General features: G+C 38.3%; 1 protein-coding gene across 1 annotated transcript in view; it reads right to left on the bottom strand.

Moving 5' to 3' along the window:
- WWTR1 (WW domain containing transcription regulator 1) overlaps positions 1–16700 on the bottom strand; it is a 112207-nt gene that overhangs the window by 93374 nt on the left and 2133 nt on the right. The window lies entirely within an intron of this gene.

Here is a 16700-nt window from a genome sequence, read left to right on the forward strand (position 1 = left end):
CTGCTCTTTCTTGGGGCTCTTTATGCTAGGATTTGAAATAGATGCTTATTGATCAAGAAGATGTCCAAAGGCTCTCAAATGGGTCTTACAAACTTTTTCTTAACTTTCAGCCCATTTCATTTCATTTCATTCCATTTATAGTCTTCTTTAAGACCAGCTCATCTCCTTGTAAGTTTTATTTTAAGTATTTGTACTTTTCAGAATTCACTAATACGTACCTAGAGTGATAAAATAATACATGCAGTATTATAGTTTCATGATAGGAGACAAATTCAGGACTATGAAAAAGTGCAAGTCATAAGAGTTTTTAAAGCTAAAACTTAGAGAAATGAAATATATTCATATGGAAGTATTGGGCTGAAGTAAAAATGAATAGGAAAGAAAAGTATTATGCTTCTAAGAGTTGACATTAAATTATTTTGAATGTTAAACTTTCCTCCCCTTTCTATTTGGTATACAATTATTGCTTTATGTTGAACCAGATGTGATTAAAAGAAGAAATTAACATTCATTCAAAGTGATCTTCTGTTGTCATCATATTTGGGCATGTGTTCTGGTGGATGCAGTTTAGATTTACATGCTTGCTTGTTTTAAGTCCACAAGTTAACATATACAGTAGATCTTTCAAAAAAGCTCTCCATTTGAGATCAAATTATTCTTCTGAATCCATTTTCCAAAGCTGTTTTCCAACACTGTTGCTTCAAGGCCCTGAAATCCTTTTAATAGACTAGAAAGTCATATTCCAACTGCACTCCCAATCTATGCATGTTAGTGGCAAAAATGAAATCCCATTTGATTAAACATAGGTTGTACTAGGGAGAGTAATTCCCAATTTCATTGTGCCATGCTTTTCTATGGAGAAAAATAAAGTGTAGTACTGGGAAAATGCAAGGCCAACCAAATCTATTCCCAATACCTGATATTAAAGCTCCAGGTCTGCATTTAAAGAACAGCTTCAGTGATTAGAAAAATCCTTAATGATTGTTAAGAGATTACTGAAAGTTTCTTTTTACACCATAGCTTGCCCTTTCAAAAAACAAGGTTGGTTTGGGTTGTTGTTGTTTTTGTCTGTTTGTGTACAATATTCCAGTATCCCTGAACTTTATCTTTATGTTCCCCAACAGGTTTAACTGAATCCTTGATGGAGCTTCTTCAGCTGTGCTTCTGATATGATTACATTTTAACAAAATCAAGGCGTTTCCATTTCCATTCCCCAATTCTTTTAATTGAGTCTGAAGCCAGTTATGTGTCTCTAACATCACAGCACACAGAATTGGCAGAAAACATCCTGAACCAGTCCATCCCAAGCTTCTGCAGGTCTTGAGATGCAAAAATGTCTTGCCTCCCAATTCACGCAACATCAATTGCTGGTGTCCATAGGCATCCTATAGTCATATTTCCAGAACATTTTATGTAAAAAAAAATAAATACCAGGCCTTGACCTTCTTCCATTATATCTTTCCTGAAAGCCAAAGAATACAGTACTATCATATCGCCCCCTCATATTCTTCTTCAGTCATCTTTTATCAGAGCTAAACTTATTTATCTAGTTCGATTTCTTTTCATAGGTAAGAGTTCCCAGCCGCAGTTGAGTTTAATATACAGTATATGTTCTATTAACACAGTGTTTCCCAGCCTTGGCAATTTGAAGATATTTGGACTTCAACTCCCAGAATTCCCCAGCCAGCATTCGCTGGCTGGGGAATTCTGGGAGTTGAAGTCCAAATATCTTCAAGTTGCCAAGGCTGGGAAACACCGTATTAACAGATCTACATCCAATTCTTGTGCCATTCCCCCACCCCATCCCGGTCACATTTTGTCATGTTCACTGCATGCTTTTTGAGTGGGAAGAATGGTTGCTAATGGTTCCATTGGGGTGAACAGCTAAGTCTAATCCGATGAAAATACCCTATTGCCCTTCTCTGAATCTATTCCAGTTTCTCTGAATTTTAGTACCACAGTTAGGATGCAGTACTTGAAATGGGATCTGACCGAAGCAAAACAAAAGTATTTTGGAAGCCAAAAGCTTTAAGCAAGAGAAGCCAGACATTTCTGAAAGGACATACATGGCTTACCTCCCAAGAAATGTTGGAATAATTAACAATTGAAGTTTTCTAACACTAATGTTCCTTTTACAGATAGACGCTTTGCTTGGGATGATATCATCCTGGTGTTTGCATGCCATATTTCATGGTGATGTCATGGGGATGGGAATAGAAATTTTATCCTGGTTTCCCTGCGCGGACTCCTGAAATCATGGAAACTGTTGTAAGATTTCAGCAAAAAGTTAAACGTGACGTCAGCACAGATTTCTCTTGCCATCTGCAAAAAAACATTTTTGCAGCTGCTGGAAAGGGCCTTCCATGGAACCATCAAGTTATATTTCTCATGTGAGGACCTATGAAGATACAGTAATGTTATGTCAGCCGTAGCTTTAGATTCAAACAGTGCAGTAAGGCAAGAATTCCTGTTCGTGAGAAAAAAAGAGAGCTCACAAAGATTGGTAAAACTTCACTAATTGAAATGCTTAGCTGCCAAATTGCAAAGAATGACATAACAACAAAGAGTCCAGATCTGATTCTTGATAGGGGAAAAAGCCCTTGTGGAACAGCCCTGACAGAGTATCACAGCTTTAAAAGTGATAACAGAATAGAACTGCTTCAGATTCTTTAATAAGATAATTTCGGTCAGATGAAATTCCTCTGCTTTTATCCAAACAAAGTAATCAATAGAAAGGTAACTTTTAGGAATGGGCTAATTGTCTACAGTAGGCATCTACCCAGTTGTATAGCATATGGATATTATGGAACTGCTACAAGTCCTATCAATTGTTCTGCAAGACGAGGCACTTCCGCCACCCTAAGACCATATGGTTGGGAGCATGTTAAAAGGATATTTACATCAGAGAAGGTCATAAAATGTATACAAAATGAATTGCTTGGATTACTGCTGCATTTTCCAGGTTGTAAACTTCAGAGCTTACACAAAACTTTCCCACTCACTCAATTTACAGTGTAAATCATTGCTTTAGATTATATTGTCAAGATAGGCAGATGCTCTCAGAAAGAAGTCTGAGGATTTAAACATCCCACCCCACATTGACCTTTATGGATACATGATTCAAGTAATCATTTGGAATAGCATGTAATTAAAAAAATGTTAAAGCATTTGCAATGTTACTCAAAGTACAGGTCATAATCGCTTAGGACAGCAAGCTGTCTTGACCCAGGGATACTTATAAGGCGTGTATGACATAATTTGAACTAAGTTCCCCTTGTTTAGGTTGGAGACCATTGCACTGATGGGAAATCTCAGCCCATGAGATTTGCAGCAAAACATTATCCTTCTAACAAGCTATTTCAGCTGTTCCATGACTGATCCTCATTTGGAATTCCTGAAAGATCTTCAATGTTTCAACTGTCTATGTCCTTCCCAAAACGGGAATATAAAAACATTAAAATGTAGTTGCTGAATCAAACTAGCTGTCACTCTAATTTGTGTTCACACAATTGGTCAGATACATTCAAGAAGGTCATGAATAAGAGATCAACAGCTCTCTTCCACTATTGCTATCCATATCCAAAGCAAGTGATGTTGCAACTGCAGCTCTGGCAGGGTATTGACAAACTAAGTACAGAGGTGTTAAACTGGCGGCCAATAGGCCATTCCTACCCCAGCTCCACAAAAGGGGGGAAATGATATGTCACATGACGGCAACGTGACACCATGAATTTGACTCCTGTGAACTAAGACATCTCAGTTGATATCTATTCAATCTACCAGGACAGATGAGCAAATGGATCTAGACTTCAAATCAGATTCAGTTCATCACTCTTCATCTATGTTTAAGCCAACCTAGTTGTCGAAATAGGACATCACAGCAAACTGCAATTGGTCCAAGAGGAAAGGGAGAAAATTAGAACATTTGAGTAAAGTTCATTTCCAAAAATCAACCAAATATAAGTGATCAGATACAAACGTGAGCCACTTGAAGAGGAAAATATTAAAGAATAAAATTATAAAAAAGATTATTTGATACAAAATATTTCATTGTTTGTTTTATTAAATTAGATGTTTATTTCAAAATAATATGCTTTGTGGCTAATTCATTGCTTTTTATATATCTGAAAATTGCAGTATAAAGTACCAATCAAACTCCTACCCACAATCATGAATGCCACCATTCAATCTTTTGTAAACATGACAAGTTAATAATCACCCATAATCAATGATTATTTAAGAGTAAGTGAAAAGTAAATATAAAATACAATAGCATGAGTATGTGAGGCAGTCACTATGTTTGTTCAATACTTATTTCTGTAAGTGCTGGTTTTTTGAGGTTCTTTTCCAGATTTCAATGCTGTAACATGCTCTGCTCAATTTCACCTGTAATACACTGTCCTTTAATTTAATGAAATTCCATGGGAAATATTAAATATGACTCTTATTACATGTAATTTCACGGTGCCACTAACTTCATTACTAATGTCCTCTCTAATTGCTGCCCTCCTTACTGAACTTATACTGACCACTGAGTTTACCATTATTTCTTCTAGCTGACCATTCTCCCATCATCAAGGTTGCTTTTTGCAGGAAAGAAAACAAAAAGCACGGGGAAGCAACAAAACCACCATTCAGAGTGATGTAGAAGAACAGGAGGAAAGCAACAAGTCACTATTTGAGGAAGAGAATGGGAACCCTGAGAAGGCTATTAGGATGAGGCAGCATTTTTTCTAGTAGAAAACTCATGTATCTGAAGAACATTTAAAAAATTATCTTCATACTGTATTAACTATAGCTATAAAGGAGAAGGACAGGCTGGGGAGAGGGAGTTAAAAGAGGCATCAGTTTAGAATCATTATGTACAAGAGAACTAAGTCCAATGCCCTTTGAATGCCATTGATACTTATCTGTTCTGTCTGGGTCCCCCCAGATGCCAACACCAACTAAAAAGAGTAGCCAGACACACTGGTAAAAAGCAAAGGCAGTTTATATATTTGAAAGCAAACACAGGTAACAAAAGGAACGTTATGAAGCTTCACAGAGGTTTCACGACGGCCAGGCAATAAAACAGGATTCTTGCTGGCAAAAACAACACTGGAGGTAATAAAACCCACGCCTCCCCCAAGTCTTCAGCCTTCGAAGCCACAAGCCAGGATCAGAGACGCCAAGAATCGAAGCAAGGTCACAGGACTCCCAATTGATAACTCTCCACAATACAGTAAGGGCGGGCCTGCCTTTTCAACCCTGCTGAGGAGAACCACACCCAAACCCAGCTGTTACCAATTCAGGGATGGAAATACCTTGCTAATTGGCCCCTTCTTTGGGCTGCCCGTCTCTGCCTCATATCTATGATAGCCTGGGCGTCTTCATCTAATGAATCCAGGCTACTCGCTGGGGAGAGCCCCCCGGGGGTCTCAGGCTGCTCTCCCTCCTCCTCTTCTGCCTGGTCCTCCCCCTCCTGTTCATCGTCCTCCCCCTCTGAGCATGGATCCGGCAGAGTTCCAGCCGTTCCCTGAGGAGCCTCAGGCTGAATCACAACACTTACAAATCTCTAACTAGGGGCTAACCATTAGTCTGAGAAAATATCTCTGCACAGGCTTTAGCAATAAAACACTAATTTAGAACTTCTGCATTTGAACCTGGTTTTTCATGCTTGACAACATCTATGCAAGTCCTTCAGCATGAAGATGCTAGTATCTAATCAGTGCAGCCTTGTAAGTGGAAATGGTTTCAGTTAGCATTACTCCTTTTCCTTGCTGCACAGTTTCTTATTATCTTACCTTGATGCATGGATTTGAAACAACAGTGTTTGGATTCAGAAGAAAGTTCAGAAAACAAAATGACTGTAACATTTTTGGTTTCCACCAGAATGATGATAATTTGTGAATTGACTTAACTAGGTGATGCACAAGCTCATCCCTTTATTTGTTATAGAAATTTTGTTACATCAGAGAGAAATAGATGATTTCCCACCAAATTGGTCATGTTTGATCCCCAAAGTCATCATTGTGGTGGAAACCAAAAATATTACAGTCATTTTGTTTTCTGAACTTTCTTCTGAATCCAAACACTATTGTTTCAAATCCATGCATTAAGGTAACTTGAATTCTCTGTAACCTGCCAGGATCAAATAACTGTTGTTTTCAGAACTCAGCTATTTCTTTCCCTGGCCTTCAAAATCAGGCTGTTCCATGTTTATATAACAATTTTGTATGACTTGAGAATCATTGCCTCCTGTCTCAGGATGGATTAGATTTTGTTGTTAATTATTAAGAATTATCTGAAAGAAGCCACACTTAATTGCCTGTGATATAAATTCCAGGTAAATCAAATATAATTATTGTGTTCCCCCTTTATTGTTAATATAAAAGAACAGTGTTAATGAAATCACTTAGCATGCAAAAGAAATGGCATAGCCAGTGAATCTTGGCTTCTCCAATTATTGCAACTTTTAGCTAAACACTTACAAACCATAAGGCAAAAGTTATATTTGGACATATGCTGTTGTCTCTCCAGATGTGGTTTAGGTCATCCTTCTAATTTAGCACGTAGCTAGATTTTGGAGAAAATAAGGTATAACTTATAGGATGGTGGCAATTGGGGAAGGCTGGTTTAACAAGGTTTCTAAATAAAAGTACAGTATATGAAAGAAACTTTTGTTGTTGTTATTTTTGGGGTATGGGGCATGTCTTAGTTCATTCTGAGCCTTGGATTCTTGCAGATTCAGGTTTTCAGTTCTAGTTATATGCTCCTTTTCCCCTTTTTTATATTTCTCATTTTTGTCCCTCAGTTTATCAGACTTCTTTATGCAACCATGGTGGTCTATACGATGTCTTGTTTGGTCTTTCTCTTTGTTTTTGTTTGTGTCTTCCTTATCTTGTTTTTCAGAGGTTTCCCAAGCATCCTGAACTGTTTTTTCCTCTAGGATTTCCATCCATGGAATTCTTCCTACTCTATTAGTTTGTTGAAGTCATCTCTCTTAAAGTCTAAAACACTAGTCTGACTTTCTTCAACTATCTGAACCTGCATTTTAGTGAATTCTAGTCATTCTCTCTCAAAGTTCTCACAATGCCCACTCCTTCAACCATTTCATTCTACTGGTAAAAATTAAGTCTACTAGAAATGACCCTCTTGTTCCCTCCTCCATTACTGGGAAAATAAAGTTGTCAGCTAGGCATATCACAAAACTGTTTGATTCTCCCACGTGCTGCAAAATTTGTTTTTCAGTTGATATCTGGGTAGTTAAAGTCCCTTGTTAGTATAGCAGTGTGTTTCCTGCACACCTTGGCTTAACTGATTTGCAAAAAAGTTCATTTATTTCCTCTGCTTGATTGGGTGGCCCACACACCCATTGCAATGGCATTTCTTTTCCCCAAAACATTCACCTATTCTCTGCATTTTCACCATTAGCTCAGTTAAAACATTAGAGAACTTGATTTCAGGAATCTAAGCAGTGTAGAATTAATGCCTGCTCGGTTCTATTATTCTTGACCACTCCTGCTGCAACTACATGTTTGTACAAGACCTGAATGCAACCAAGGCAATGCATCCCTTCTGCTTTGCATGATATATCAAAATGACCTTTAAATAACAGTTGGGAGAGGTAGTCAGAACTTCCAGAAAATCAGCTTTTGGGGAAAAGACTTAAATCTATCAGAAAGTCAACTTTTTTTTTATCCTGTCAGGAGTATAAGGACCCAAGAAACTTTTATGTCTATATACAAGTCCATGTTTTGCTGTGCTGCATTTATTGTGATTACCTATATCCCTCTAATATAAAATCAATTATAATTAAAATATTTTTTTAAAAAAAATAGCCTTCATGTATATGCGTGCTTATATATTTGCATATACAGTACTGTACATTGTAACACACACGTGTGTTTATAACATTACAGTATACGGCATACAGTTTCTGGATTGGTCTCAGAATAAAAACAACATGAAACAAAAGTCTTTGCCAATAAAAGTTAAGTAAGCATTCTCTCTGTTATGCTTTTGCCAGCAAGCGAAGGTGTTTTTACTTGGTCTGCCTTATTGATTTGTTTTTGAATTAGGCTTTAATATGACGGAAGTTATTACTTCTTACTCTTGAAGAAGTTGAAGATTTTAATTATCAGGGTTTTAATGTTTTAATTCTAGCTACTTATGTTATCTGCATGCAATCTTATGTTAATTAGCTACACTTTCTATGCAACACTTTATATAGTTGCTTACAACTAGCATTCCACCAAATGTAGTGCTTAATTGCTCTCTCAGGGAAGCCAGTATGGAATTAGAGCCTTATTAGAGGCTACACTGAATGAAGAAAGAATGGATTACAGGTAGTCCTTGCCTTACGACCGCAATTGAGCCAAATCGAGCTTGCTTAGTTCCATTGCTAAGCAAGACAGTTGTTAAGTGAGTTTTGCCCCATTTTATGACCTTTCTTGCTACGGCTGTGGAATCATCAGTTACTAGGTGAGAAAAACGGTTGTTAAAGTCTGCGGAGAGGGGCGGCATACAAATCTAATTAATAATAATAATAATAATAATAATAATAATAATAATAAAAATTATTCTGGCTTCCCCACTGACTTTGCTTGTCAGAAGGTCAGAAAAGGTGCTCCCATGACCTTGGGACATTGCAACCATCATGAATGCATGCTTATTATTACATGACCAAATGGGTATAAGTTGAAGACTACCTGTAACGTGTTTCTAGCTATATAGGAAATCTACAGAACAATACCCTTAAAGTAATAAGGGTATATAATAAGGGCATAATAAGAACTGCAGAAAAAACAATTGCTGCCAACCTGCCTTCCATTGAGGACCTGTATACTGCATGAGTCAAAAAGAGGGTGGGGAAAATATTTACTGACCCTTCGCGTCCTGGACACAAACTGTTTCAACTCCTACCCTCAAAGCGTCGCTACAGAGCATTGCACACCAAGACAACTAGACACAAGAACAGTTTCCCCCCGAACACCAGCACTCTACTAAACAAATAATTCCCTCAACACTGTCAGACTTTTTACTAAATCTGCCCTTCTATTTCTACTAGTTTTTCTCATCATTCCTATCATCCTTTTCCTCCCACTAAGGACTGTATGACTGTAACTTGTTGCTTTTATCCTAAGAGTTTTATTAATATCGATTGCTTCTTCATTGTTTATTTGACCCCTATGACAACCATTAAGTGTTGTACTACATGATTCTTGACAAATGTATCTTTTTCTTTTATGTACACTGAGAGCATATGCACCAAGACAAATTCCTTGTGTGTCCAATCACACTTGGCCAATAAAATTCTATTCTATTCTATTCTATTCATATAAACCCAATAAATAAATAAATAAATAATAAATAAATAAATACATAATAAATAAATAAAAATAATATAATATAAAATAAAATAAGTGAACAGTTCAGAAATAGACAATACATTGCATGTAGTATCTAGTAATGTAATGAAATGTGTATGCTTAACTATATACTGTATAGCATGCTACAATGTTACGGCATATTTATGGCACAAGACAGGGCCCTGTATTTTCCAATATGTATGTCAAGAATAGAAATAGATAATGGATATCAGCCATTCATCTATTTCCCGATTATAAATAAGAATTGTCTCCAAGAGCTCTATTATTTTTTAGTTAGCACTATAAATTGGCTAATATAATCCACACATCATCTAACATACGAGTAAATAGGTGAGCATTTCTCAGCTTCTTTGTGAAGCTGAACATACATACAGAATCTTTATTCAGTATCTAGTAAATGGCTTTTGTTTCTCAAAATAAGAAAGTTATTGATTCATACAACTTTGAAAAAATACCCACGTCTGCCTATTTAGCTGTGACGTATTTCAAGGAAGCAACTTGAGGAAACGGATAGAATTTCCTGTAATCTTAGCTTAATCCTGTAAATTATCCTCTCTTTTCTTAACCCAGCAAAAGCTGATCAAATGAATGTAGAAATAGTTTATTTGCATGTCTGTTAGAAATCAGAATTCAAGTCTCCTTAATATACTTTGATTCACCCTTGTACAAAAGTCATATGTATCTTGAAGCATGTTCAGTCTTGAGTTTAGACATTTTTGAACATTCTTGCAAATAATTGGTGGATCTGCATTGCAGACTGAAGCATGAAGTTATTGGAAGTCCACATTTTATAGAAGCCTGAGCTTCTTGAGTCTATCTTGAGTAAATTTATGGTTTTAATGGTACACACATTTTTTCTCAGCTCTGGGACAGCATTCTTAGGGGCAGGAACAACATGGCACGCAAGTTGCTAAGCCTTGTATGTGAGCTACTAACATTACAACTGAAACTCAAAAAAATAGAATATCGTGCAAACGTTATTTATTTCAGTAATGTAATGTAACTTAAAAGGTGAAACTTAATATGACATAACATATTAAGGTGAAACTTAATATGACATAACATGCAAGGCACGATAGTTCAAACTGTGATTTGTCATAATTGTGAGGATTATAGGGTACAGCTCATAAAAACCCCAAATCCCCCATGTCAGAAAATTAGAATATTACTGTACATGTGAATCAATAAAACAAGGATGGTACATAGAACAATATCAAACTTCTGAAAAGTATAAGCATGCATATGTACTCAGTATTCCATTTGGGGCCCTTTTGCAGCAATTACTGCCTCAATGTGGCATGGCACGGACGCTATCAGTCTGTGGCACTGCTGAGGTGTTATGGAAGACCAGGATACTTCAATAATCATGTACCCCATAATCATCACAATTATGAGAAATCACAGCTTGAACTATCTTGCCTTGCATGTTATAAGTATCTCTCATATATCAAGTTTCACCTTTTAAGTTGGAATCCTGGAATAGATCCATAGGTGACTGTAAGCTGGATTTTTTCTAAAGTCAGAGCCATCTGTTTCCTTGAATTTAGGCTGCTTTTGATTTTTTGATTTTTTATTTCTCCCAATTGTCTCCTTGTACAGTACAGTATATAGAAAGCTTTGGAACGGGAACATTCACTATCATTGCACAAGAAGTTCCTACAACTTTTTTCACATGTTTTCAGAGGTCCAAAATTGTGGGACGCCCAGATTTACCCTAACTATAAGATCTCTGGTACGGATTGGTAATTAGGTTTTTATTTATTTAAAAGAAATAAAAGATGCGGGTATGATCTTCTGATTGAGAAAATATGCGTATTTTAAAAGGCCGAATATGTTCCACATCACCACAATTTTCCCTAAACATTTTAAAATAATAATAATAATAATAATAATAATAATAATAACAACAACAACTTATTAGATTTGTATGCCGTCACTCTCCGAAGACTTGGGGCAGCTTTTACCTCTAAATCTCTAGCACTTAAAAAAAAGCAGTTGGTTGCCATTTTGAATTTAAAATCTTACTGAAAATGTGGCATACACCCTAAAAAGTGCTTCAAATGAGTTAAAAGAAAAGACTCTTCCTCTACCCAATCTAATCGAAAACAGAAAATCCTAGATCTATATTATATTTTTATTGTACCATTACAGGGCAATTCAAACAACTTTAGATGAAATCTTCCATAGATTGCCAGCTTTGACATAGCAGGATATAGTATACAAATCAATGTGTGACTTCAGCTACAATTTCTAGGGCCGGCATATGAGCGTTTAAACACAGAGTAATTCTACTTTACCAGGAAAAAGGGAAAGATGGAGAGATAGAAAAATTATGTGGCAAAGCAAAAATCAATTTTTGCATTGCAAGAAATCTACACTAGCAGTGTTTCTCAATCTCAGCAATTTTAAGATATGTGGACTTCAATTCCAAGAATTCTACCTGTTAGGAAAATACTGTTTTAGAGGAATACTTAAAAACCTCTAGAGCAGGGCTGTGAAACTCACAGCCCACAGACCAGATGCATCACGCACTAGCCATATCCATGCCCAAATTAATGAAAGGGGGAAAGTTGTGGTACATAAGAAGAGCCATGCTGAATCAGGCCAAAGCCCATCGAGTCCAGCATTCTGTGTCACACAGTGGCCCACCAATTGTACATGGGGATCTTGGGCAGAAGGAGAAGGCAAAACTCTCCCTTTCCCTTGACCCCCAGCAAATGGCACCCAAGGGAATCCTGCCCGCCTCAACCAACATAGAGGCGACACTTGGCAGCATGTGGTAGGTCACATGATAATGCCATGACGTGAGTTTGACACACCTGCTCTAGAGGCAACTGTCCCACTACATGCATTGCACCCTAAGACCATTTATGGGGCTACCTTTGAAAAGTGTTCGGAAACTTCATATCATGCAGAATGCAGCTGCGAGAGCAATCATGGGCTTCCCCAAATATGCCCATGTCACACCAACACTCCGCAGTCTGCATTGGTTGCCGGTCAGTTTCCGGTCACAATTCAAAGTGTTGGTTATAACCTATAAAACTCTTCATGGCACTGGACCAGATGATCTCCGGGACCGCCTTCTGCCGCACGAATCCCAGTGACCAGTTAGGTCCCACAGAGTTGGCTTTCTACGGGTCCCGTCGACTAAACAATGTCGTTTGGCGGGACCCAGGGGAAGAGCCTTCTCTGTGGTGGCCCCGGCCCTTTGGAACCAACTCCCCCCACAGAGATTAGAATTGCCCCCACCCTCCTCGCCTTTCGTAAGCTCCTTAAAACCCACCTCTGCCATCAGGCATGGGGCAACTGAGATATTCTTTCCCCCTAGGCCTCTGCAATTTATGCATGGTATGTTTGTATGTATGTTTGGTTTTATAAATAAGGGTTTTTTAGTTGTTTTAGTATTGGATTGTTACATGCTGTTTTTATCACTGTTGTTAGCCGCCCCGAGTACACGAAGAGGGGCGGCATACAAATCCAATCAATCAATCAATCAATCAATCAATCAATCAATCAATCAATCAATAAATAAAATTTATACAGCCCATACTTGCTAAATAAGGAGTGAATTTGATTACAACATATTACCAAGAGAAGGAGAAAGAACCCTTAATTGGATGTACAATACATACAGGTAATCTTCAACTTATGAACCATGTCTGGAATTTCACTCACTAAATAATGTAGTCATTAAGCAAGTCATCCCATGAATGGATCTGTTTATATAACCACTTTACCACAGTCATTAACAGAATCACATGGCCCTTAAGCGAATCTAGCTTCTCCAATTTACTTTGCTTGTAGAAGCTATTTGGAGGTCACAAATTGCAATCATGTGACCACAAAAGGCTGCAACTGTCATAAATGAAAGTCAGGTACTAACCACCCAAATTGCAATACAGTGATCCCTCTATTATCGCGAGGGTTCCGTTCCAAGACCCCTCGCGATAATCGATTTTTCGCGATGTAGGGTTGCGGAAGTAAAAACACCATCTGCGCATGCGTGCCCTTTTTTCTATGGCCGCGCATGCGTAGATGGTGGCATTTGCGTTCCCCGCCGCCCACGCAAAGGGGAAACCCCGATTCGGCTCCTCGCTGCCGCTGCGCTACCGAGCAGATCAGCTGCTGGGCGGCCGAAGGAACCTTCCCTGGGTCTTCCCCCTCTTGCTGGCGGGCGGGCGAGCGGCGGGTATCAGCGAGGAGCCGGGGTTTCCCCTTTGCGTGGGCGGCCAGGAAGACCCAGGTTGGGGGTTCGGGGGGGTGCTGGGAAGCCCCCCAGGCCGGCTGCGACCTTTTAAAACAGCCGCGCCGCTTCCCAGCTGAGTCCTGAAGCCAAACGCGGAAGTTCGCCTTTGCCGTTTGGCTTCAGGACTCAGCTGGGAAGCGGCGCGGCTGTTTTAAAAGGTCGCAGCCGGCCTGGGGGGCTTCCCAGCACCCCCCCGAACCCGGGTTGGGGGTTCGGGGGGGTGCTGGGAAGCCCCCCAGGCCGGCTGCGACCTTTTAAAACAGCCGCGCCGCTTCCCAGCTGACTCCCGAAGCCAAACCCGGAAGTGGTTTTTTTTTTTTAATTAATATTTTTTAAAAAATCGCGATATAGCGTTTCGCGAAGATCGAGATCGCGAAACTCGAGGGATCACTGTAACATGATTGCAGAGGTGATGCAAAAGTCCTAAGTTTGGGGATGAGTTGTAAGTCACTTTTTCTGAGACTGTTATAACTATGAACTGTTTCTTAAACAAACAGTTGCAAGTCAAGGACTACCTGTAGACATCCAATCTACCGAGAATGCTTTAATTTGGATTCCTGCATTGAGAAGGGGTCGAATTCCATTTCTTATTTTTTTCTGAGTCCTGCCATCCTCTTTTAGTTCTTTTAAATCTTTCTAGTCACCTTTCACTACATACATCCTACTGATGCTGGCAGTAAAATGGGTCCAGATGTATCCACAGTATTTGAATGTATAAAGCAACTTACAGGCCTTTACAAGCTGTGAAAACAAAACATTGCCCAACAAAAAAATGTTTTTTCTCCCCCCTTCCCAAGTGCAATGACTTTGCTAAAGTTCCTTTTGATGTAAGGGCTCCCAAAATGACTTTGATCATTATTCTAGTTTCTTCAGACAACATATTTTAGAATTCATCCTTATCCACAAATGCCACTATTCTATTTTTCCAAATAATTCTGTCACTTCACACACATTCATTCATTATTATTTATTATTTCTTCCATCTTCTGGAATCCTTGTTTGAGGACATGACTAAATTCTACCATGGAAAATAGTTCTAAATTAGTTATAAACTAAATCCAACCATAGACAATAGTTCTTTTATTGACATTTGCAAACACTATTACATTTTTGTATACGAGGGAGGCAGTTTTTAATTAGCCCTCACCTTACAGTCATCAGATTTTAGCTCCAGAACCAATTTTCCCTGACACAGCTCCCTCCAAGCATGCATCATGTAGTAACATCTTGTTCCAATCCTCTGACTTTGAGGTAGCTTGGACAGGAAAAAGCAGGAACCAAAATGCATTGTAGGCATTTCTGAAGGACCATATACAGACCTGCAGTGGGCCAACTGTGTCACTGCTGACACCATCCAGGTCTCCTGGCTTGACTGAGAATAGCATGTATTTGCAAAACTGTACTTTTCTGGTTCTCACAAAACTCCAAAGAAAACTAGATTTGTTTACACACTGAGCCATAAGAGAATGTGGTTTTGACTTAGAAAAATCCATACAAACCATTCCAATGTAATTTGAAAGATATGGTTTAGAATGAAATACGAATCAGGCCACTGACTTTGGTTCTGACTTGGAGAGATTAAAAAAAAATGACTCTGTACTTTATAAACATGTATTTTATGTCTTGTTAATAAAATATGCTCAAAAGAAATGTCAGTATTTCATGTGTGAATATAGACATTTTATTTTTTGTTTCGAAAACAAAATGTGATGCATCAGTATATATATTTGATCTTTTCAGAAACATTGCAACACATTAAGGTGACAATTATAAACTATTTCTGTTTATTGCTGGTATACAGATAGTAAGAACAACAATGGAGAATTTCTGGCAGGGGTGAAACCTTTGCATCAATTTTGCATACTTAATTCCCATCATTAGAAGGAATAAAGTAAATATGAGTGAGGCTTGGAATAATACATCTCAGAATGTAAATGTAAAACCAGAGGAAATCCAGGTTCAAATCCTCATTCAGTCATACAACTCACTTGGAACCTCACAGTAAGTCGTATCTTAGGCTAGTTTACAGGCTACTACCTGAATACTAAGGCTAGGGTCTGGTGGTCTGGTGGACTGGATAGTCAGTGTAAACAGTGAACTTGAATGCCTCTGTTCAAATCCCTCTCAGCCAGGGACCAAGTGGAGATCGTGGTCAGTTACTTTATCACAATTGAGCATCTCTCATAGGTTAATGTTGCGAGGAAAAAATGAAAGATACCTTATAAAAACCATCTTGTACTAAAGGTAAGATATAAATCATAATAAAAAGTTAAAAAATGAATACTTGACTCTGTACACTAATCTTTGAAAGAAAGGTAAAATACACATAGACTGTGTTTAACAATACCTTTGTAAGTGAATTAACCCATTTTTGTTCAATGTATTGAACAGTTAACTAATCCAACAGCCGGAATTTGTACAATGCATTAAGCCTAAAAATATCTAACAAAATTTAAAACTTCTCAAGCTTGTAATTTGTACAAAATGCAGAGACTAAATCTTTATCCGATCTTGGTTATATGCAAACCCAACAACGGAGTGAAAAAAGTTCCTCTGAGCATATATAAAATCTTTATTCATAGTGAGCCACAACATGCCGTCCAAAATGGGTTTTGCAAGGTTTTCCTTGAAATGCATTAAAGGAGCCCAACAACACTATTCTGTCCGCTGTGAAAGGAAAAGTTACAACTACACTCAGACCCAATTCTCTGAACTTCCTTGGCAAAGCACTTTCATCAATTGGGGGGGGGGGGGGGGGATGACCTTTTGCTTATTTAGGGACAGCCTCTTTAACTGAAGTTAGAAAATATTTCACATGGGTTTTTGTCCAATCTTCCAAACCTGGTCTACGGTCCCAGGGTTTTCTGGTGGTCTCCGTAGTATCTTCCCCTAACCCCCAACATTTTACCCTTAGACCAGTGTTTCCCAACCTTGTCAACTTGAAGATATCTGGACTTCAACTCCCAGAATCCCCCAGCCAGCCTTTGCTGGCTGGGGAATTTTGGGAGTTGAAGTCCAAGTATCTTTAAGTTGCCAAGGTTAGGAAACACTGCCTTAGTCTATCCACAGTTGACCTCTCCAGA

The sequence above is a fragment of the Erythrolamprus reginae genome, chromosome 5 (genome assembly GCF_031021105.1).
Source record: "Erythrolamprus reginae isolate rEryReg1 chromosome 5, rEryReg1.hap1, whole genome shotgun sequence".
Classification (NCBI taxonomy): domain Eukaryota; kingdom Metazoa; phylum Chordata; class Lepidosauria; order Squamata; family Dipsadidae; genus Erythrolamprus; species Erythrolamprus reginae.